We start from the raw sequence: 24,013 nt of genomic DNA on the forward strand, positions 1-24,013 counted from the left end.
TTTCCCTCCAATCCTATCTAGGTCACTTACTGGTATGTTTAAACCTCAGATTCTGTGAATAATTGTGCCTGCGAGTATGCAGTTCAGATATTTGTGGTTGCTCAGAAGCTCCAATATTTCAGGAAGCGAAGCAGAAGGGGTGTGATCACAACCAACACAGACTAATTTTATGTGTGTGAGCAGATCTGTCACAAGGGGAGATGTGGCATTCACCTAGTTCTGCTTTGGAAAACCATCTTTGTATTTCAATGGCATTTGGTAGTGCCAGTCCGTAAAGGGCAACGGCCTGCCGCTTTCAGTAAACGGAGCAGCGCTGAACTAGAATTAGCCTACTACAGAGTAAATGGGTTTGTCTGCAAAGTAAAGTACTGTCCACTGTATGGGTGACTGGTGCCTCCCGAGTCTGGGGGGGCACTGGATATCCGAGGGGGGGGGGTCCCCCAGTGGCAGATCGCCGAGCCAGTGGCAAAGCTGGAAGTGCACTTCTGGTTTTGCCGCTGGTGCTTTCAGGGGTGCATGTGCACCCCCTATGCATTGCCAGTGGTCCACTGTGGGGAATGGAGGGGGACAGAGGAAGCGGAAAAGTAGAACCGAACCCTGGGGATGCTGTTTTCTCTGAATTGAGGGGAATCCACCATGGGATGCCATTCACTCCAGAGGGAAGACTTTTGATTTTTGCTGGAAGTGGTTAGGTTCAGGAGTCTGTCTTGCACATTATCTTAGTTGCCAAAATATCCCTCCTCACACCCATCAGCCATGCGTACTTAAACACCAGCTTCTGCTCTTAGTTCTCAGTTACTCTTTTGGGACCGGCAGGAGAGGGGGAATATGAACGGAAAGCAACGCGGTGCCATGCTCTATGCTACTCCGTAGGGTTGGGGGTTGAGAAAAGGGAACCCTGAACTCACTCAGAAGGCAATGGGCATGCACTGTAATGATCTTTGTGAAAGGGCTGGGGATGGGGTATCGTTCAACAGCCTATGTAGAAGGGTCTTGTATAGTGCTAGTCAGGGAGGGAGGTCATCTGTCACTCGTTTCCATTCATGTGTTACAAGTTCTTCTGTTTAAAACAAGTGACTTGTGGCCCTGTAAAATGGGGGCGGGATATTTTGTCTTATTTTATTACACTATTCTCTCTCCCCATCCCCCCTTTAATCAAGGGGCAATGTTAAAATTTTCTTTCTTGGTACTCCCAATGACATAGACTGAAAGAGATTTCAACATGTAAAATTGGGGAAGTGATATTTATTTATAAATAGAGAAGGTAAGAAATGCCATGGGATTAGACAAAACCTGCTGTTTCCCATTGCCTCACCTCTGCGTGAGGAATCTTAGGGGACATTTGGGAACAATATTAAACTCAGATTTGCTGCAATGAGCTCAATTACCATTAACACTCAACCGATTAGTTACCATGATGAAGGAAATGCAGAAAGACTTCCACTTGAGTCCGTCGTTGAGAATTGCTTCTTGTAGCGACTGGGGCCCTTTCACAGGAGTTATCTACAGATGTACAAATACAGCTTTAAGGATGGTGATTAAATGGGTGGTGTCTGGGTGATAAAGGGGATTGTTTAATTGGACAGGCATCTTGGTTATCTTTGAGTCCTTGGTTGGAATTGTATCTGTCTCATCGAGGTTGTATGATGGAGATTGAGGACATTTGAAACGGGGTGCTGATCTGCCTGTACTCGTACACGGTCAGCCACATGACAGAAATGACACTCCCAGCTAGGCCACCATGCCAGGGATCTAAGTTTGGGCATAGAAAGAAAGAAATGTGATATCCTGTAGTTTCACCTGATGAGACCAGTCTTGCAGTGGGCACAGTACCAGACTCTGTGGATCTGGAACAGAGAAAGCACAGGTAATACATGCTAACCACTAAGCATAACACAGTAAGCTTAGCATAACACTCTAAGGGCAACACCAGATGTCACCAAACCAAGTGGATCAAACCTCCAACCCCAGCTGATACCCTTTGTTGGGTGAAATGCATGTTGCCCATTGTCCCGCATTGGGCCGGGGCCTGATGTGGAACAGTGGGTGATGTGTTTCTCTTACCTGGGGATCCCTGTATCCCTTGCTTCTCCATGCCTCTTTGTCAGGACCTTCATCCTGCACCAACCCATGCCTCATATGGAGGTGTAGGTTTGTGTGGGTCCTGACATAAGGCAATACAGGACCTGGGGGATCTCTGACATCCTGTGCCTCCATGCTGGGACCCGCACTGCCCAATGCTTTTGTGCGAAGCACAGATTGGTGTAAATCTCAGCAAAGAGGCATGGGGTGGCATAGGACCTGGGGAATCTGTTGGATCCAAACCCATGCCTCTATGTGAAGGACAGGTCAGCATGGGACCCAGTGCAGGTTCCAGCATGGAGGTGCACAGGGCACCAGACCTTGGGAGACCTGATCATGTAAGGGGATTCCTGGGGGTGCCAGTGATGGCTCCTACCCTGGGGGTCTTTAAGAGGAGGCTTGATGTCTACCTGACTGGGGTCATTTGAGCCCAGTTTTCTCTCTTGCCCAGGGCAGGGGGTTGGACTTGATGATCTACAAGGTCCCTTCTGACCCTACTTCTATGAATCTATGAGTGATACTGACTAAAACATTTTTAATATCTCAGTAGAAGCCATGTGTTGAATAGGTCTCTGAGATGAAGTGCCTCTCTCAAATCCTTCAAAGGGACACCTGTAAATCAGAGCAAAGATCTGTTCCAAAACCCACTTGGAAAATGTCAGTTCTAATTAGAACTGGTAAGAAATTATACCAGGATGATTTCCTTTCTCTTTTTTTCTGTTTTTTTTTTTGTTTTTTTTTTTTTTTAATGGGAAATTTGCAGAAACTTCCTTTTTCCGTTTAGGGACATTTCAGGTTTGCCATCTTTTTCAATTTTTTTTTCCAAAAAAATGGAACTGAAATGATTTTGCATAGGCTGACATGATCTGAACTGGACTATTTTGCTTCATTGAACAGACCCCACAAGATGCATTTTCTGTCAGTTAAAAAATAAAAGCAAACTTCATTTCCCCAGCACACGACCACATGGAGCTATAGCCTGGGCCCGCTTTGAAACCTCTGACCCAGGTGTCCTGGAAGACTGCATTGCCCTGATACATTTGTGCATATTGCACTGTGTATGAGGATCAGTCAGCTGGACCAACATCACACTCAAGGGCACGGGGACCTCCAGGGAGCTGGGCTCATAGAAGCTAATGGAAATCCCAACTAATGAGCAGTAAGCCAGGGAAATGCAGTTCAATGCTGATCTCATTCAAAAGAAAGATAACTTTTCAGCTTAATTCAGTTAAATGACGCATTTTGATTGCAGGGAAGCCAGAATATTTCATTTGAGACCAAAATGCTGAAACACAATGTTTTGACATTTCTGAATTGAATTTCGCTTGGCATTTTCCTTTCATGATGAAAATTAATATTTCAATTGTATCCACCTTAGGATGAAAAAAAATGTTGGACTATGCCATGGGCTGCACATGGGAAATTGTGCTCTGCTCTAACAGGTCAGGTTGTTCTGATGTTCATTACCATTGCATCGAGCCTTTGTAGGGTTACACCATGCACTCTTGTCCCATATTCTGTTCTCCATCTATGTTTGAAGCCTCCTGAGGCTCAGAGCCAGGCTGGTGCCATTCAGTGGGATTTCACAGCTCTTGGTAGAGAAAAATGTATGCCCGTGTAAGTGGCAAGTGCAGCAAGTCACATTTAGCTTTCAGCCTCTGGGACTCCAGTAAAAGCCTGGGCATTCTCCACATTTCACCAGGAGAACAGGAATTTCCTGATTATTGCTTTCCTTCAGGAACTGTCCCTTTGCTTCTGTGCCCACAAGCCTCCATCTGTTTGTTTGGATTTTTTTACTTCTGTATTGATTTTAATGCATAAACATTTCAATAGCACTATGGGAATCTAATAAGCCATCATACTTATTGTCTTGTGACACAGGAGATCTATACATCTATTAATGAAAACAAACCATTAGAGCAAGGAAACTGAAGTGTGAAAATATGAATTGGGAGAAAAAAGAATTACTAACCTGCAGCATTATTTCAATCCCTTATGCATTTCATAGCTAACTGCTTTGCATTTCTTCAGACCAACTCATTGGTTAGAGGTGATATCTTTTATTAGAACTACTAAATAGTTGCAAAGAAGTTGTTAATAGAATCATAGAAATTAAGGGCTGGAAGGGACCTTAAAAAATTGAGTCCAACCCCCCTGGTCTGGGCAGGAATACTGCTGAGTTCAAACGATCCCAGCAAGGTGTCTGTCCAGTCCCTTCTTGACCATTTCCAAGCTTGGGGACTGCACCACCTCCTTGGGAAGTCTAATCCAGATTCTGGTCACCCTTACGGTAAAAAAGTTCTTCCTTACATCCAACCTGAAACCACCCTCCAACAGTTTATGGCCATTGCTCCTTGTCAAGCACCTCTGCCTAACTGGCTGATTTCCCTGCTCTGCAATGGATAGTGAGTTCTATCATCTCACAATCAATCTCCCAGATTACCCTCAATCCTCAGATCCCCCACCACGTTATCCCATTTGGCTAGACCCAAATCCAACAAAGCCTTCCCCCTGATCTGCCCGTTCACCTCTTCTACTAAATAAAGTTCTTCCTCGGAGGTTAAAAACCTATGTGACCGGTCAGATCTGCAAAGAACAACTTTTTGCAACTATTTAGTTGGTAGGTCTGTGCGAAACAGCACCATTCCGTTTCGACTTGCATTTTGCTGTTTTGCTGGAACAGCATTTTGTTTCGAATTTTGTTTCGATTCGAAACCACTGTTCCGTTTTGTTGAAACAGTTTCGCTGTTTCGACACTGTTTCGATGTTTTACCCATAGGCTATAATGGGGAAGTGCAAAACAGCCTATAACTTAGTCATTTCTGGCCTGATTTGGATGAACCATGCAAGAATGGTCGCCCTTTCTGAGGGCATGAAGCCTGACAAGTTTCATGAAGATAGGTGGAGGGGTTTGGGGAAAACTGCACCTCAAAATCTAGAAAGCAAAACTCATGTCATGTGTATATATATATTAAGCCATGGTGGGGTCAAAACTGGCTTGTGACTCTGCTGAGTCCACAAAGCCTGCCAAGTTTCAAGGAGATAGGTGGAGGGGATTGGGGGGAATTGCACCTCAAGCTGTGGACAGCAACACTTCTGACACGTGTGACACTGTGTGTGTTAAAACACAGCAGGGTGAAAGCTGCAGGCCTGCTAGCCCCTGCTGCAGCCACGAAGCCTGCCAGCTGTCAAGGAGGTAGGTGCAGGGGGGTTCTGGGGCCCTGCACCTCTAGCTGCTGACAGACAACTCATAACATGGGTGGGTGACACTAGGTGTGTGTTAAGGTGCACCTTCACTCAACTGACACCAAGGTAGAAAGCAGGGCACTTCAAACAATGCTGCCTTTTATGCAGTTTTTCCATACCTCCCCTAGAGCACTGGGATTGGAGGGGACCTCAGGGAAGGATGACAGTTATTGGTCAGCTACACAGTCAATAATGAGAGCACTCCTTCCACCTGCTTCCCCTCTCTCTCCTTACTTTAGCTGTTTCAAAGCTCTCTGTTTCATTTCAATTTCGCTGTTTCGAGCTTGAAACAAGTCAAAACAGCGTCGAAACGAAACTGCTGGCAAAATTTCGCACATCCCTCTTAGTCGGTTTAATAAAAGATATCGCCTCTACCCAAAGAGTGTCTGCCTTTGTGCTTAGACCAATACGGCTATAGCCAAGATCCCTCAAACATGGAAGATATTGCATTTCTTCTAGTTTCTACACAACTGGAGAGTTAGGATTGCAACTCTTTTTCAAGTTTATAGTCCCCTATGACTTTAAGGGCCTTGGACTGGATGGACATGTGGGTCCCTTCTGGACCTCTATGACGTTGAGGCCCATATAATGGCAGAATGTATCTGATCCTTTCCTGCTTGTGTGTGAGACTGTTAGACTGTGTTACCAAGGACAAGGTTATACGTTTCCTCCGAGTCAAGGGTTTTAGCATCTATGTCCAGGTCATACTGAGGTCCTCGTGTTTCTGTCCTTTCCTTTTATAATCCCTCTTTTGGCCCAGAATGTCTCTCCCAACATTCACTCTGCTCTTCTGCTTTCCCTACTAACTCGACTTCTTTGTACATCCTGCCTTGCTAAGCAACCTGAAGGGGATGTAAAGGGCAAACTGCTTTAGGAGCATAGACGTGGGCCCAAATAAAAGGCAGGCATTACTACCTTGGTGGGCAGAAAAGGGCAAGGGCTCCTGAGGAGAGCATAAAAGGAGATGTAAAGAGAGCCTGTCGGTATAATTGTCAGCAAGCCGCCGGAGATTAAAGGGCTGGTGTTTTTATAGCCTTCAGAATTGCAAGCTTCTGTGGGAGAGAGAAACATTTGATGAAAATGTGCAAGGAGTGGAAGAATAAAAATGATCAAGGTTGTGGTTACCTGGATCCAAATTAAAGCCTAGCCTCAAATGCACTAAGTGCTCAGTGCTATGAAGTGCCGAGCCCTGGCTCCGGTCCAGCAAAGTACTCAAGCAGAAGAGTTTTCCTGTTGGCTGCAGTGTTTGTGTGCTGAACATTGTTTAAATCTTTCCTGCACAACCAAAATGCTTAACAGGGCACAGGAAATGAGCCTTCATCCCTGGGCCCAATACTTACCTCTCCAAGCATGTGTTCCTGTGTGGTGCCATGCATCTGCCGTTGCCAGTTCCTCTGTATGAGGATGGCAGTCTTCCTGTAAATAAGGAAGGCATTGGTGAGTCCAGAGAAGGCTGAAGAGGCCACATGTTCAACTGCAAGTGCAAGCTCACCTGTAGCAATATGCTAAATACCCTTGAACATGCTCGATTGCAACATTTCTCAGAAAATGTTAGAAGAAAAATGTAGCCGTAGGACTTCCCCCTCATTGCAAGAACAGCTCGCTTCAATGCTGCCGTTGCTTTTGGTGGTGCCTGCTTCTAGATCCTCCGGGGCAGGGAGTTGATTGCTTTAGGCCCATGAAGTTATTTTGCGAAAGACAAGAAACCTTAGTTTCTGCACTGCACAGAAACTACTGATAGCCATTTTCCCCTCCCATTAATCTTAGTGACACCTTCTTCAGAAGTTATTCAAGAGCTCTAGGAGAAATCTGGGGAGAGTCCTGGAAACACAGAGTGATCAGTTATAATGACTACGGATTCCAGCGGAAGCGGTCATATTTAGCTAATCTGCTGTAGTTCTTGCACCAAGTAGCTGCAGGATATATGGAAAGCAGTGAGTGGAATATACTTTCAAGTATAACCTTTTCAAAGCATAATGGGGAAAAATTGTAACTTGGCTTGTTTGAAGGATGGGAAAACAAGATTGGAGAATAAATACTTTGGAAAGGACTTCAATGGTCCTCTGGTCCAACCCCCTGAGGACCTTTGAAAGCCTCCGGTGAAGGGGAATTTGACATCTTCAATGGGCAATGCCTGTTGCACTGCCTCACTTTTAACAACAAGGAAGCTTTTCCTGAGATAATCTAAATCTGCTTTGCTGAAAGATAAAAGCATTGCTTCATGCCCTGCCCTCTAAGCCAGTCTTTTCTTTATAGCAGTCTTTCAGATATTTGAAAACTACTATCATATCTCTTCATCGTTTTTTTTTTTCTTTTTCCTCCAAGCTAATCGCACCTTGCTCTCTCAATCTTTCCTGGTATAGTTTGCCTTCTTATCCCTTTATCACTTTTGGACTCTTTCAATCTTCTCCACACCCCTTAAAATGTGGAGTCCAGAACTGAAAACACAGTACTCCTGATAAGGCCTAGCCAACAATGCATAAAGTGGTACTATCATCTCCAGACAAGGTTCTTTGGATGAATCTGATATTTTTTATTAGACCAACTTAAATAGTTGGAGGAAAAAAAAAAAACAACCTAGCAATTTAAAAACCCTTCGCCGGGCTGAGGAAGTCTCTGCAGTTGGTGTGTGCTCTTCCTGGATGGAATGAATAGTAAAGACGCCAAAAATTGCTTAAAAAAAAAAAATTCCAACTATTTAAGTTGGTCTAACAAAAGATATCAGATTCACCCAAAGAACCTGGTTTGCTTGTGTTCTTGGATCAACACAGCTACAACCCCAACCTACACCCACTATCATATCCAGTGTCTTAAACCAAATACTCTTGTTGATACAGCCCAAAATTGCAGTTGCTTCGTTTTGCGACTATCACATTGCTGATGACTCATGTCCACCAAAATCCCTAGAACTTCTCAGTAATCCTACTGCCAGCCTGTTCTCCCCCATTCTGTATTTGGTTATTCTTCCCTAGGTCAGGGCTCCTCAATCTTTCTGGACTCAAGGCACCCCTTGGAAAATAGCTTTCAGTCATGTTTTGACTTTGGAAAAATAATAGAGCAATTCTTCAGCTGCAAAGAACTCAAAAAGGCCCAACAGTTTCAAATGCTTTTTATACTATGGTTTCCTATTTGAAATTTCTGGGTTCATCTTGTGAATCATGTGCACATATTTGCAGACCTAACAGTGCTACTATTGTGCAGCACCTTAGGGCACCCTTAGAAGATGTCACGGCACCCCCCGGGCACCTAGTAGGGTATAACTTGACCAATAAGCTCTCTAGATTCTGCTGTCATAGGCAACTCGTTGCCACAAGTGACAGCAATGCATTTCCAGTAGAGGTGGTCTACCTGTGTCAGAAAAGTAATGTTGCCTATCTGGCAAGTAGTGCGTGTAGCTACCATATGAAGGGAGCTGCCGTGAATTCATGTTTTGGCCTCCAGTAGGGTTAGAAAATTAATTCCAGTGACAAAACCAACATTGTGTGAACTGCGGAGATCAGTCGTAACATTTTTGTCATCGTAGCCATATTGGATACCAAGAAAGCTAACATGTGAGCATGTACATATCTAGTCAATATAATTAAAAAACCGAGTAAGCAATACTTAGTACTAAAACGTGACAAATTTTATCACTACAAATTTCATAGCAGGCCTACAATGCTGAAAACATAACTCAGGCTTGCCTACTTGTTCAAGTTGCACTGAATAAGATGGTGCCATTTTTTTTTTTAAATTTCAGAATGTGCCGAAGTTGCGTATTAATAATACACAACTCAATGGCATGAAATCCACAGACATATGCTTGGCTTGAGGCAATAGGAAAATGTAACCATCTAATCCAATGGTAATATAATGGTAATACAGTGGCATATATAAAACATTAATACAATGAATACTTGCAGCTTTTCAAATGTCTTCATCGCTTGAATCCATTTCTGAATCCCTGTAGATATCATGTGGATTGTAAAATGCCATCTCATGGCACTTGGAGCCAGGAATGCAGAGGACATTTACCTGCATGCTGGTCCCCACGTTTTGTTTTACAGTTGCAACTTGTCACTCGAAGCTATTCTGTGGGTAATGCGTCAAGCACGTTTATGATAGGAACATAAGTGTAATGTTGGCAGAAGTTTATCCAGAGCTTTTCCTTAATTTAGTAATTTCACCCTAACATCCAGAAAGGTCATCAGAGATGTTGATGGCAAATGCAGCAACACAACATACTTTTCTACACAACTGTATGAACCTTATTGTCATCAGGCCTACTTTGTAAACCTGCCAATAGATGTGAATGCTGAATGGACACTTTCCAAGCAGTTTTCTTTGTGTGGCCACTGAACGTGGTGGTGGTGTCAAAACCAGTGACATTGTGGAATCCAATTAGAGATGCAGGGATTGGCTCAGGCAATTTTAACACAATATCATGACCTGGTATTAATTTTACTGGGTTGCTTGTCTTCATCCAAACCTTAAGCGCAAGGTTATGCCATAGAAGAATGGCCAGCATGGCTGTGCTGTCACAGGAGAATACTAGAAAGGAGCATCCCTGACTGACTTCATGTTTGCTGTGTAAAAGCAGTCTTGTGTCTGCCTCTTCTTGCTGCAAATGCAGTTGTGAAACATCACATGAACAGGAGTCCTCTGCTTTTCCATCGTTGGAACCAACAATGAGTACTCGTTCACTTTGGAAACATCAGTGTCATTCCTTAAGAAGCTCCTTGCTTAGAAAATTAACTAGGTTTTCTTTGTTTGCTGGTATGGATATGAAACTACTCCATGATCCCTGTGCCTGCCTCTGCTCTATCAGGTGTTCTTGTGCAGCCTTAGCCTTGATTATCGATCTTGCCTGTCCTGGGCCTGCGAGTGGACCCCAAAGGCTACCCCGGCTGACTTCCGGGGATCCCCTAAACTCACCTGCCACGACTTTGAATGGAACCTCAGTGGAGGGATTCCCCTTTGAGGCAGCCTCCAAGGTCGCCACGCCTCTCGACGGGCACTCACGGGGCTCTGACCTCCTCTAAACCCCAGCCACTTGCCACCTTCGGTCGTGGGTCTTCTGGCCCTTTGGCATCCCTGGTTCCACTCAGTTTCTTCCCCGGCCTCCCGTGGCCCTCCAGCCATGAGCCCCAGTGTCCCTGGGCCGCGGCTCAGTCGTTAAGGCTTTGAGGCCCTTGGTCCTAGATCCAACTATCCCATATCCCTAGTGCTCTATTCCAACCACCCCATGACATAAAGTTCGATCCCCACCACTGCGACTGCCGGAGAGATGTGAGCAGAGGACCAGGACGCCACAAAGGAATAAAGAGTGACCCTTAGCCTAAGGGCCCTGTGTTTTCCCAGTGCCTCAGTGACCCAGCCCTGGTTGCTTGCCCCACTTGGGGCTCCTATCTCTCCCCTAGGCTTGACCCTACTCCGGGGATGGCGTCCCGGTTGGCTCTTCTTGGGGATGCTGCGGGCCCGTCTGCTGGCTCCCTTACTTAGTTAACCATCCCTGCTTGGGGTCTTCTTCTGCACCCCGCGGCTATCCCCGTTGGGGTTCTTGTCGGCCCTGCCCTTGTTACTTCCTCTCTGGGCTTCCCTGTAGTTGCTCCAGCTTCCTCGGCACTCGTCTCCTCCTCTGCTCTTCCCACTCACCACTGCTCCCTTTGTCAGCTTCCCTGCCAGCTCTTCTGCTGGCATCTCCGCCGGCTTGCCAGTCGGTGTCCCTGCCGGTGCCGCTCCCAGCTCCACTGCTGGCGCCGCTCGCAACTCTGCTGCCGGCGCCGCTGCCAGTGCCTCCGCCAGCTCTACTGCCGACTCCGCTGCCGGCTTCTCTGCTGGTGCCGCTGCCGGCTCCACTGCCTGTGCCTCCACCGGCTCTGCCCACGTCATCCCGGGCTGCCCGATGTGCCGGCTCCGCCCTTCGGGGTGTGGGCTTCCCCATGGAGCCTCCACTCACCAGCCACCCTCCTGTGCCTTCGGGGCAGCCTTTTGTTTCCGCCAGGTGGCGTCTCCAGCTGACGTTACCTGGCTCCAGCTGAATATGAATGCAGCTGACGAGCCGCATGGGCGGTTTCTCTGCACACGCCTTCTCACTTCTTTTGGCCCCTGCAGATGGTAAGTTGGGGATTTCTTCTATTTTGGGCTGGGGTTCTCCTGTAACCCTGGCATCCCTGGGACAATCCCAGTATCAGAAGAGATGCTAAGGTTTCTGCAAATTGGCCTAGTAGTTTGAGTCCTTAATATCCTTGTGCCTGCCTTTATGGGAGGTGATATGTATCAATCGAAGACAACGTTGACTTGATCACACACATTGCAATAGTTGGCAAATGCTTGTTGCATGAAGGAATCGGCCGAGTCTTCAAATGTTTGTGCAGTGTTTGGTTTTCCTGTTCTTTGTACAAGAGCCATGCTGTTGATAACACCTGATTTCTCAGAAGTAACATTTAGAAGAACAGTTATTGCTTTATCTCCAGTCAAGATGTGGGACAAGGCTGCTTTGTCAGCCATATTGAGCAATTTGTCAGGTTTAAAAAGTGACGGAGGTTATCCAGCCAGTTTGTGCAATAGGGGAGAGTGCACGTTGGACCTCCTAGCTGCTGCAAACGCTGTGATGAGCCTTTGCTGGATCTCCTTTGCATTCTGTGGCTGTTTCATTTTGCTGCGCTGTCCCATAGCTGACTTCACATCTTCGAGGGTTTTCAATTTTGATTTCGGTGTTTCTATAGAAGCTCTCAGTAGCATCTGCAGTAAGATATTTCTGAAGACTGTTGTTCAAACTAGTCTGCCTTTGTCATGTGCATCCAGAATGTCTAATGTAATATCTTCCAGCACAACATCTTCTGTAAGAATAGATAACAGCTCATTGTTGGAAACCTTAAACAAGTGGAACCTTTCAAACTGCTCCGACATCATTGTAACCTCACTTCAGTCGTGTCCTTTGTCTTTTGTTATGATTGAAATATGTTGTATTGATCCCAAACTTTGATTTGCCTTCTCAATTAGGTGACCTCCTTCATTGTAGTTCAGCTCCCGTTCTTGTCTGGCTGACTTGTTGTATGTTTTATTTACTATGCCATCAGCAATATTGCAAGCCTTATTAATGTGCTGTACTGCTTCAGTTGAAATTATTGCAAATGGAAGTTTAGTTGTCTTAATGCCAAATCCTCCTTCTAGAAACTCAGCATCCATCATAGGAGCTAAATTCAGTAAATCCTTCATGCATTCAAAATATGCTGGACCTTATCTCATGTAGTTGGTATGATCATGCACAGCTGTCAGTGGAAGCATTTCTTCATAATTGCTTCATCACTGAGCTGTGATGGCCGAGAGGTTAAGGCGTTGGACTTGAAATCCAATGGGGTTTCCCTTCGCAGGTTCAAATCCTGCTCACAGCGTTTGTCTTTTCATCAGTCTTAAAAGGCAAGCCATACGAGAAAAAGGCTGAGGGATCTGGGACTCTTCAGCCTCAAGAAAAGAAGGCTGAGGGATGACCTGGTATCAGTTTACTGCTACACTAGGGGAGTACATCAAGGGCTGGCTGAGCAAGTGTTCACCAGGGCACCTGAAGGGAAAACCAGGAGTAATGACCACAAACTCCTGGAAGACAAATTCAGGCTCAACATTAGGAAAACCTTTTTCACAGTCGGGGTGTCCAGACTGTGGAATAATCTCCCTCCAGAGGTGGTGCAATTGCCTACTCTAAAAATCTTCAAGAGGAGACTAGGTAGTCGACTTGCTGGGGTCACCTGACCCCCAGTTATCTTCCCTGTCTAGTGCAGGGGGCTGGACCTGATGATCTTCCAAGGTCCCTTCTGGCCTCACAATCTATGAATTCAGAGGCACATAAATGTGCGTGCCCGTTGCCTTCATGTTCAGCCCTGATGAAGCACAAGCGAGTTTTGACTGCTTCCAAATCATCCAGAACTTGACTGTACCTTGTGAAAGTGTTCTTTCACAAATTCTTCAAGTAGTGACAGTTGTAGGCAGATGCCCTAATACTTCTTCCACTGCATTCCTTCCTACTTCACAGTCATGGTTTCTGAACACAGCAGCTATGCTACTGGAAAATTGGTTAATGACCTCATAATCTAATCCTTTGCTGGAACTGGATAACCACACAAGGAATGTTTTTATCAAATTATTCCATATTGCTTTAAATGCTATTTTGCATCCTCTGATAGCACATCTAAGTTGTCATTGTCATCTTCCAAAATCAAATGGATCACCGTGTAAAGGATATCAAGGACACGTTTTTGAGTTTGCTTTTCATTCAAGTTGCTGTATCCCTTCATGCTGCTATAGCTTTCAAGTCTGATTTGATTTTGAGAGCAGCATAGTACAAGTTTCATGTGTCTGAGAACTCTTCCTTGAACTTCAGGTCAATGCCTTCATCCTCCTTTATATGCAAAGTTACAATTGCTTGTATATCTTTACCAGTTGTCATGGTTTGGAAGACAGAGTGGAAGATTTGTATTTCTTTGGTGCTAAAACTGAATGGCTGTCTTTTAATAAATCTGAAGTTCTTGCTCCATTTGGTTTGGCATGGTGAGAAGTTCATCACCTTCAGCTTCTGCTATATCACAATATCTTTCAAGTGTATCTGTCAGACTGTACACTTTTTTTTTCTATGCAAAATCAGCATCTAGTTCATCAGTCACTTGATGCCATGCTCTCGCTTCAGGAGAAAGAAAAGTATCTTCCTGCACAATCTCCACAGGTAAATGGGAATGACAGACTTATTGCTTCCATTGTGCCTCTTGCCTGCATTCAGGATCAGAACATGCTGCAGCAACTATTAGATTTTCAACATCAATTTGGCAACACAACACTTCATTCTTCTCTGCCAGCTTGTGTATTTGCAGATTGAATTGTGTATTGCAGATTGCCTGATAAGATAAGAAGTGCCTCAGTCTCTTCTTATTAGAATGTTTCTGGCAGAATATGCATATCCTCCATTGAACTGCTGGAGTAGATGATTTGTTTGTCCTAGTGTGCTCATCACTTGAGTTGTTCGTAGGGTTTCCCTTTCACCTTCCACCTTGCACAACTTTCTTAAGGATCTCTCAATATGTCCTTTGTGTGCAAAGGAACTGTAGCAAGAACAGTGCCAATTGAGGCTTTTGAGATGTTTCATAGATTTCATAGATTTCATAGACATTAGGGCTGGAAGGGACCTCGGAAGATCATCGAGTCCAGCCCCCCGCCCGAAGGGCAGGAAGTCAGCTGGGGTCATAGGATCCCAGCAAGATAAGCATCCAGTTTGCTCTTGAAGGTGTTCAATGTAAGCGCTTGACCCACCTCCGGTGGCAGGCTGTTCCAGACCTTGCACAGGGCAACGTGATAGCCTATCAAGAAAACTGCCAAAGTGTCTAATTCGGCAACTGTCCTACATTGAATGAGTGCCTAATTTAGTGCAGTTCCCACAGGTGTACTTTGGCTAATTGTTATCTGCGAACCTACTTTGAGACTGAGACAGGAGGCTGTCTCAAGGCTGGCCCACCCACCTGTCTAGGGCAGTCCTCCAACCTGACTTTTTTGCCATACCTTTGATGTAACTGATAAGTTGTTCCTAGGCAGGAGGCTGCCCATTTAATGCCCCGATGCCAACAGTGTAATACACGGCTCCATACCATCCCTACACCATGTCCCATGCCTTACCAATTGTATGGTTAAGGGCTTGCAGGCCAAGCCCTATGAGAAGAGACTGGGGCACCTGGACCTCTTCAGCCTCCACAAGAGAAGGTTGAGAGGCGACCTTGTGGCTGCCTATAAGTTCATCACGGGGGCACAGAAGGGAATTGGTGAGGTTTTATTCACCAAGTCGCCGCCGGGGGTTACAAGAAATAATGGCCACAAGCTAGCAGAGAGCAGATTTAGATTGGACATTAGGAAGAACTTCTTCACAGTTAGAGTGGCCAAGGTCTGGAACGGGCTCCCAAGGGAGGTGGTGCTCTCCCCTACCCTGGGGGTCTTCAAGAGGAGGTTAGATAGGCATCTAGCTGGGGTCATCTGAACGAGCTGGGGTCATCTAGCCCCAGCCCTCTTTCCTGCCTATGCAGGGGGTCAGACTCGATGATCTATTGAGGTCCCTTCCAACTCTAGCATCTATGAATCTATGAATGGATCACTATATGGCTCTGGCTCCACACAGGGCCTCACTATATTCTGATATTTGCACCCCAACCTGGATGCCTCCTACTCAGGCAACCTAACCTCTACCATCATCCTGGGATGCAACCCCCCACCCCCTAGACCTCTCCCTCTTGGCAATGGCCCCCTCCAGGACCTTTGGCTTCACAGGCCCTGGTCTCACCTCTAGGCCAATCAGGACTCTAAGCCTCTAGCTCTAACTATCCCTTGCAATGGGAGCTCAGGCCCTTTGACCATCCAGCATTGACCAGTGTAGATTGTATGGGTAGGTTCTTGGCAGCTAACCCTCTCCCATATAGATCCATCTTCTGAGCTCATGGACCACATAGTTACTCTGGACCCCTCCTGGGCCTGCTGTTCCACCCTCACTGGGCTCTGACTCTTTCTCTCTCTCTCTACCCCTCACTGGGCCTCTACCCTGGCCAGCCTATACAAAGTCCTTCAGGACCCCTATGAACCCTACTCTATGTGACTTCTGGCTCTCATTCCACCCTCTCACTTGGGCTACTACACCTCCCCCTCACTGGGGCTTCAGGGCTTTATGCCCCATGGGCCTCAGGCCCCAATCTGTGGACGTTGGCCCTATGCTTTTCTTTTGGGGTATGCTTCCTTATCCTTTCCCCTCCATGGGGTTTCTCACAAAGCAGCAGGGGACTGAGGCTTTGTGTTGCTCCATACTCACATTTCACTACGGAGACACAGATGTAGCATTTTCTGAAGACTGCCCTGTCACAGGCAGCCCCACCATACCATCCACCCCTGGCAGGGTGTGGTTTTAGGTCATTCCCCAGGACCAGGTGTTCTGGGAGCAGCAGTACTCCGGCTGGGAGTTGTTCACCCTTCGGCTCCCCGGTTGCACCTGCCAGCTCAGCTCTTAGAGCTGGGGCTTATACTGAAGTTCCCTAGTCCTCCTCCAATCCAGGGCCCTCTTGCAGTCATGTGACTGCCTAAGTGGGCCTCACCACATCTGCCAGCTGCTCTATAGCCTGCTCAAACCTCTTAAAGTAGCACGCACCAAAGGAGCCCTGCCACAGAGATGCATGGTACATCTTGTAGATTTTGAGTCATACCTCTTGCACTTTGCTATCAGCTCCATTGTAACATTCCTTTAAGGATGATAAGGGAAAGTCTCTTGTTGACAGTCTCCACTGGAGGTTTTCATGTCGTGGTAATCTGAAATGGAACAGTCGATGTAGCAATTTTTCAAACCTTTGGGGTATCTAATAACGAACAAAACTAAATTTGCAGCAAACATCTTGGAATCCAATATGACGACTATGATAGAAATATTATGATTGGTCTCTTTAATTCACAGAGTGTTGGTTTCTTCATTGGAATTAATTTTCTAATGCTACTGGGAGCTGTGTAAATTCACAGCAGTCATCTTGGATTCCAATATGGCAGATACACGCAGTACTTACCAGATTGACCACATGATTTTTCAGACAGGGGTAGACCCTGCCTACCTGAAACACACTGTTGCCACTTGTGGCAGTGAGTTGCCTATGGGGTAATACCTTTACCCTTCTTTTTTACCCTAACTAACCATGACACCCTGCTTGAGAATCACTGCCCTGGGTGTAGCACCTTACACTTGTGTGCATTCAACTACATCCTGTTGTCTCTAGCCCAGGTCTCTGATCTACCGAGACTCCTTGAATTCGACTTCTATCCTCCAGAGTGTTGGCATCACCTCCTAGTTTCATGTCACCTGCAAATTTGATCAAGAGGAGCTCTGTTTTGGCTTCAAATTGTTAATAAAATAAATGTGTCTGAACCAAGGGCAGATTCCTGTAGAACTGAACTTGAAACCTATTGCTGTTGTGACATTGATCCATTTATAATTATCCTTTGCTTGAAGTTGTTGAGCCAATTATATTTCCATACTGCAGTAATTTTATCAAGCCCACTTTTCTCTAGTTTAGTTATGAGAATGTCATGTGAAATTATATCAAAAGTCTTCCTAATGTCTAAGTACGATATTTACTCACATCCCGCATGTACTTTCTCCCCCTAAAATCAGACCTCCAAAATCGAGGTGCATATGTGAAACAGGGAAGCTGATTTTTCTTTGCTGAAGTACACACAGGGACACAGGTAAGTGAGCAGATGCTGTGACTCATAGCTGCCAGGATGGCTGCTTCTCCCTGGGGCTGCACAGAGCAGGGTTAAACCTCTCCCAGCCTGAGCACTTCGGTCTGGCTCAGAGCAACGGAGCTGCTGCATGCCGTCTGTCCTATCTTGACGAGGCTTGTGGTATGGAAACAGCACTTTATTTAAGTTATTGTAAATAATACTGTACAGAAAAGAAGTAACACTCTTGTTACTTTCCATGCAAGAATCTGGTGCTCAGTTTTGGTGCTGTCCTGCCAGACCAGGCAGTTCATGCTATCTCAACCAGAATGTCTTCTGGGATGCTGCATTCCTGGGCACTCTGTTTCCCGGGGGACTTGCTCTGTGCCATGACACTGGAAAAAAAAATTGTTATTTGATTTTATTTTTTTTACAGTTTACCTTCCAAATACAAGATGTGTGTTTTATTTAAGGGTACGTGGTATGTGAAAAAATACACTATAGTACATCCATTGCATTTCCTTCATTCACCCAGCTAGTCACTTTATCAAAGGAGGAGGTCAAGTTGGTCTGGCCCGGCTTGTTCTGAACAAATCCATCCTGGGTGCTAATCGTTAGCTTTTATACCTTCAGGTGTTTACAGATTCACTTCTTTATCATTTGCTCCAGTAATTTCCCAAGTATTGAAACTAGTGAAATGCTGGCATTATTGCTGTCATTTGCATGTGCATTATTAAAACATGCTGTTTTAATGATAGAATGGCACTGTGTTTCTCAAGTCAGGGTGAGCATTTTTGTTCCCCTTTGTGACAGTAAGTGCTAATTTCTAACATCTTGTTGAACTGCGTTTTGCTTGCCATGTGCCAGACAGTGTCTGCTGAAATCAGGTGTCTGCAAGATGGGCCACAAATGAAAGAAAGAATAAAGGGCTGCCACTTTTAATGTGTGCTTTCCAATCTTGTATCAAAAAAAATAACAGCATGAGGTGTTGTTATGCTATTTGAGATTATGTAGTTAAAATCGCATCATAATGCACTTGGTGAGTCCCCTTAAATTGATTAAATGGTGGGAAATATAGTGGTACAATGGGTTGTTTATATTTGCAATCTGGGAAAATAAATGTTTTGTGTCTGTTCATTAAAAAAAAGGAAGCTTGAAAGAGTTATTCCCAAAGGCAGCTTGAAAATGTCTTAGCTTGTTCTCTGGCCATAATAAATGGATTGTGTATATATTAATGCTAATTAAATAAGGCTGTTTTGGAAGACACAGTTGGTTCTTTGCTAATTCCTTTGGTTTAGTTTTGAGGCTGAGGTTAAGGCACTCTAAGGCACATTTACACATGCTCCAGGGGTGGGGGGTGTGCTTTAATTAGAGCGGCTCTAAGAGCGGCTCTAATTAAAGTGCCTTAGCATCTCGTGCATCAGCGTTCCTATACTTAAACATGGTGGCAGGGGCACTGGAGCTAAAGCTCATGGAATTAGATTTATTTCCAGTGCCTCTGCTGATTTTTTTTTAAATGCATAGACACTGATACACGGGATGCAGGAGGCTGCTGAAGGACAGTAATTACCATGTTCCAGCAGACTCGGTTAACCAAATCTGCTCCAACTGACTGTAATTACAGTGTGTCGGAGCAGCCTCCGCGCTCATGTACAGGCACCCTGCATTGTGAGGTACTAGGAAAATGTGCATTAGCCTGTCTGAATGTGCATTAACTAAAGAGCACACTTTTCAGTGATGCTTAATGCACATTAGCCTATTTTAATGTGCATTAAGTAAAAAGCATGTTTTTTAACGTGATGCTTGAATGCGCATTGAAATAGGCTAATGCACATTAAAGTGCATGTGTAGATGTGCGCCTAGTGGCAATCAGATTTGGTTTCAATGACTGACTGCCACAGACTTCCCACGTGACTTTTGGTAAATTGTAGGGCTGTGAGAAGCTTTGGTCATTGATTTGATTTGGTGAAGATTTGGCCCGATTTCGTGGCCAAACCTCCAAATCCAAATTGAATCAGGAGACCTTTTAATCTCTCTGAATCGATTCAGAGAGATTTGGAAAGATTCAAACATAGACACAGCCTTAAATGTTTTTTTTTTACATACCTCAAGGTACCAGGCGGCTTATGAATGCTGCAATGCTGGGGTGGATGGAGCATCCCACAGGAGAGTGGGGGGGTCCCCAGTGTGCCCAGCAACAGACCCACAAGTGGACCAGAAGCACTTCCGGTCCACTTCCGGGTCTTCCAGGAAGCACGCTGCCCCACCCCCACGTCCCTCTGGCTTGGCAACTTGTGTCTCCTGGGTCTGCGGGGCACCCATGGCCCGCCGTGACCAATCGCTGATTGCTGGTACGTCCGGTCCACTTCCAGGTTCATTGCCGAGCATGCAGGGGGGCCCCCCTGTGCTCCTGTGGGATGCTCCATCTGCCCCACCATCGCAGCATTCACAAGCTGCCTGGTACCTCGAGGTATGCAGAAAAAAACACTTAAAGCTGTGCCTATGGTGGAGTCGCTGATTCTCCAAATCAGCGTTGAATCTTCAGATTCAGATTTGGCCAAATCGAATCAAGGTCAGTGATCCATATCAACTAATCAAATCACTGTCCCTGATTCGGGTGAAATCCGAATCAAATAGGGTCAGTTTCACACACCCCAAGCAAGTTGTTTAATTTCTCTGGGTCCAAGTTCATCAGAGAGGGGATAATACTGCTTCCCTTGTCCCATCCGTTACCTGTCTCTAAAATGTATGTAATAGGCTTCTGAATTCATCTGGCACCAGAGATAAGTTCTTTACTATAAATAATAATACTGGAACAGTGTTGTTCTCTGAAGCATCTCTATATGACGCTCGCACTTGACTTCGGTTGCTTTGACATACTTCCCGTGATCAGCTCCGCTTTGGGAACTAGAAATACCTTTTAAGTTCTTAGCACACATTCTTTTTTCCAGCACTCAGAAGCCAGGTCACCAGAATCAGGTATTCCAGCCATAGTACGCATGTTTAGCTTGTAATTAGTCTCTGGATGAAATTCTATGACCTGTTTTTTTGCAGGAAGTCAGACCAGATGATAATGTTTAATTTGGGCTTTGAAAGATAGATAGCAATTACAACATAATTGGACACTGTTCAAATTTGCACTGCCTGTTTCATGTCCCTCCCTAATCCAGAAGGTGCTAGTCCTCGTAGATTAAAATTCTGTTATTGCCACATAACAAAGTTTTCAAGGGATGGAAATTTGTTCTTTCTTGCAGAAGATTCAGGGTTGAAACCCTATTGATGAACCAGCTCTCCTGGTTGGAGCTTCTTCTCATATTCTTTCTATGGAATACTTTTGCTCTTCTTCTGACAATTTTTTTTTTTTTTTTTTGCCTCGTCTTTTAGTATAATGCATATCTTCAGCTATATGCAAAACAATCATTCAGGTGAGAGCTTTTTTCCTGATGCATGTTGCTGGCCCACTGCCCCTTTAGTTGTAAAAAAGGGCTCTGGCCATTCCCGATGGAATTAGGGTGATAGCGTAGATTTGGTTTGTTGATGGCATGCGTTATGCTGGTGTTGGTTTAGTACAATTAACAAGGCCCAAACTAAAAGTTGAGCCTTTCAGCTTGTTAGGAGTTATCCAAAGCAATAGGCTGTTTGTGTAGTTCATGATGACATGCACAGGCACGCAGGCTATTCATCATAACTGGATGTGTGGTATTTTAGAGTACTGTGTACCATAATGTCTGATTGTGAACAGAAGCTGTAAGAAATAGTACAATGCACGCATGAATGTTTCATTAGTGCTACTGGTAACGCATGAGGAGCACCTTTGATGGAACACAAATCTACCTTCACTGTGGGTACATCTACACGAGGCACTTTACTGTGCATTAGACTAATGTACTGCTTAGCAGAGTATCATGTTGTACATGTATGCAGCAATTACTGCACAGTGGATTAGTCTAATGTGCCATTTTCTAGTACCTGTATATACAGGTAGTAGAAATCCATGCATTTAAAACAATGTGCTGAAGTCCACATGTAGATGCTGACCGAGAACATATCGTTCCTGGTCAGTCCAGGATCACAGGGGGTGGGGAGAGCTGCTGCAGCTCAACAGGACATTGTCTCCCAGCCATGTGGAGATTGGGACACATTTTGCTAGCTCTGAGCTAGCACCCAAGGGAGCCTGGAGCTCCCCCTGGCCTGGGTAGGGGGAGGAGAGCAGGGCAGGGTCAGTCCTGGAGTGAACTGCTCTGGTTGGGAGCAAATTTGGTTGGGGACTGCACCCTCTTGGGAAGTCTGTTCCAGATTAAGGGTGCCCAGAAGTCTTCAAGAGTAGCTTGGATAGACACATTGCTGGGATCATTTCATCTCAACCATATCCCTGCCTAGTGCAGGGTGGGCCTGGACTTGATGATCTTTCAAGGTCTCTTCCAGGGCTTCATTTGCATGATTTGCTTCCGACAGGCATACACTCAGATGAATGCGGGGCCACAGCTTTTAATGTGCATGGATTTTCTGCACAGAAAATCCAGGCACATTCATTGTATGTGTAGATGCACCCTCTGTTGATAAATCAATTCTGGTAAGACACTGCTCTCTTTATCTACTAGCCAGTGCTTCCCCAGAAAGTAGAAACCTTTCATAGCCAATTCATCATTATCTTTTGGGTACGGTGGACTCATTCCATTATTAAAAGGAAGTCAGTATAAGGACACTTATTTTTACTATGCCGTTTGCCATGGAACAGAGCAAAGGAAAAAGAAAAGCAAATAGCTACAACAGACAACTATTTAAGATACTTTAACATCTGTTGCTTATAGCGTCGAGGAGTTTAGAAACAGAACAGACTGTTAATCCAGTTCCCTGCTAGTTCAGGAATCAACAGAACAGTGTATTCTTCTGGATTGGGCACTGGTATGCCTATAGAGAACCCAAATTTTGTTCCTGGCTCTGCTGACAATATGTTATATATGACTGTAGGCAAGTTGTATCACTCCTCTGTTTCCCCCTCCCATTGTTTTTCTTTCCTTTCCATATAGGCTGTGAATTCATTGGAATAAGGCCTGTCCTTGATTTGATGTATGTGCTGTGCAAGGTGTGATGGGGCAGCTTTCCACATAATGTCTGACGTTTCTACTGTGGTAGCATTGCATGTATGGTTATTTGCTAGTCAAAAGCCCAGCTACGCCTGAAAACTCAAGGGGATAAACCTCATGAACTCTTGAGTGGGAGCTAACAACTGATAAGAGTCCTTGGATTAGGACTAGCCTATCAAAAGATGAGGCAGTGCCAAGAATACAGCCACCTTGTGTGCTGGAGCAGGGTTTCTGCTAGTTCATACAACTCAGCTCTCCCAAAGCATCCACCAGAATCAGGCAGTGCCTTCAGGAGATCCATATTCTGCAGCTTGATGTACCACAAAAGGCAAAACAGATGGAAAAACAAGGTATAAATATTTCTACCTATCTGTGTCAAGGCAGGCTGTCAAGGAACAACTGGCTCCTGGACTTGGATGAACAGAATTTAAAATTCAAATTGTTTTAGGAACATAGGAAGCAGTGACCACAGCATGTGATAATCCACTTCAAACTGCGTTTTAACACCCTAGTCAATACTTTTGAAAGGCTACTCCAGAACCACTCTCCTCTGGTGGTTAGAAACCAACTTATTTCCTGCTAAAACATACCTTTGGCCAGTTTAATACCTACTTTGTTTTTGGGCTAATGTCACCCTTTATCTTAAGTAGCCCTTTCCCCTCCCTGATATTTATTCTTGAAATATTTTTTAAGAGAGCAGTAATTTCTCTTTGATTCTTCTCACCAAGAGCAATAAGCCAAGCCCTTTTAGTTTTCTCTTGTAAAACAGGATCTCCTTCCTGGTCAATCCATTTGTGCATCTGGTTTGGTTTAACTAGTAAAGACCAGATTCTGTTCTACCAATTAGGTACAGAAGTGTGTTTGGGTGCTTAAATGTGATTTTATTCCACTCTGCTTGAGACCTTGAAAACCAGCCAATATAGAAGTGGTGGGGGAAAGGGGGAGTGTATCCCTCATTGCTGTTTTACATCATAGTATTGTGCGTTTCAAAAGTAGTGTTTTTCAGGATTTAAACTAGGTGGGATAAAATTATATTAAGTCCTAAATCCTATTGAATGTCAAATAGGTGGAATAGGATCTGCCCTACATTCTCACATGGCACTGCATTAGATGTTCTGCTGAAGTCCAGATAAATCAAACCTATTGTAGTTGATCTTGCATGTAAAACCACCTATTTTAGCCAAGAATAGTATCAGATTAGCTTGGAATGATCCACTTTTGCTAAACTCATGTTTCATCTCCTGTTTTTCATTTACCTCCATGTTTTTTTTTTTATTATTATTCTTTCCTTCCAGTCTCATTCTAATGCTTGGCAGGCTGTTGAAGCCTTCACACTGCCTCCATGTTACCAAAGTCTTCGTTTATGAGTTGAAATGGATTTTATTAGTTGACGG

General features: G+C 44.9%; 1 protein-coding gene and 1 non-coding gene across 3 annotated transcripts in view; both read left to right on the forward strand.

Annotated features, from left to right (window-relative positions):
* FAM135B (family with sequence similarity 135 member B) overlaps positions 1-24,013 on the forward strand; it is a 392,360-nt gene that overhangs the window by 202,860 nt on the left and 165,487 nt on the right. The gene's annotated exons all lie outside the window — the stretch shown is intronic.
* On the forward strand, positions 12,623-12,704 carry TRNAS-UGA. The gene has a single exon. It is a non-coding gene; the product is annotated as a tRNA-Ser (tRNA).

The sequence above is a fragment of the Alligator sinensis genome, unplaced genomic scaffold (genome assembly GCF_000455745.1).
Source record: "Alligator sinensis unplaced genomic scaffold, ASM45574v1 scaffold721_1, whole genome shotgun sequence".
Lineage (NCBI taxonomy): Eukaryota > Metazoa > Chordata > Crocodylia > Alligatoridae > Alligator > Alligator sinensis.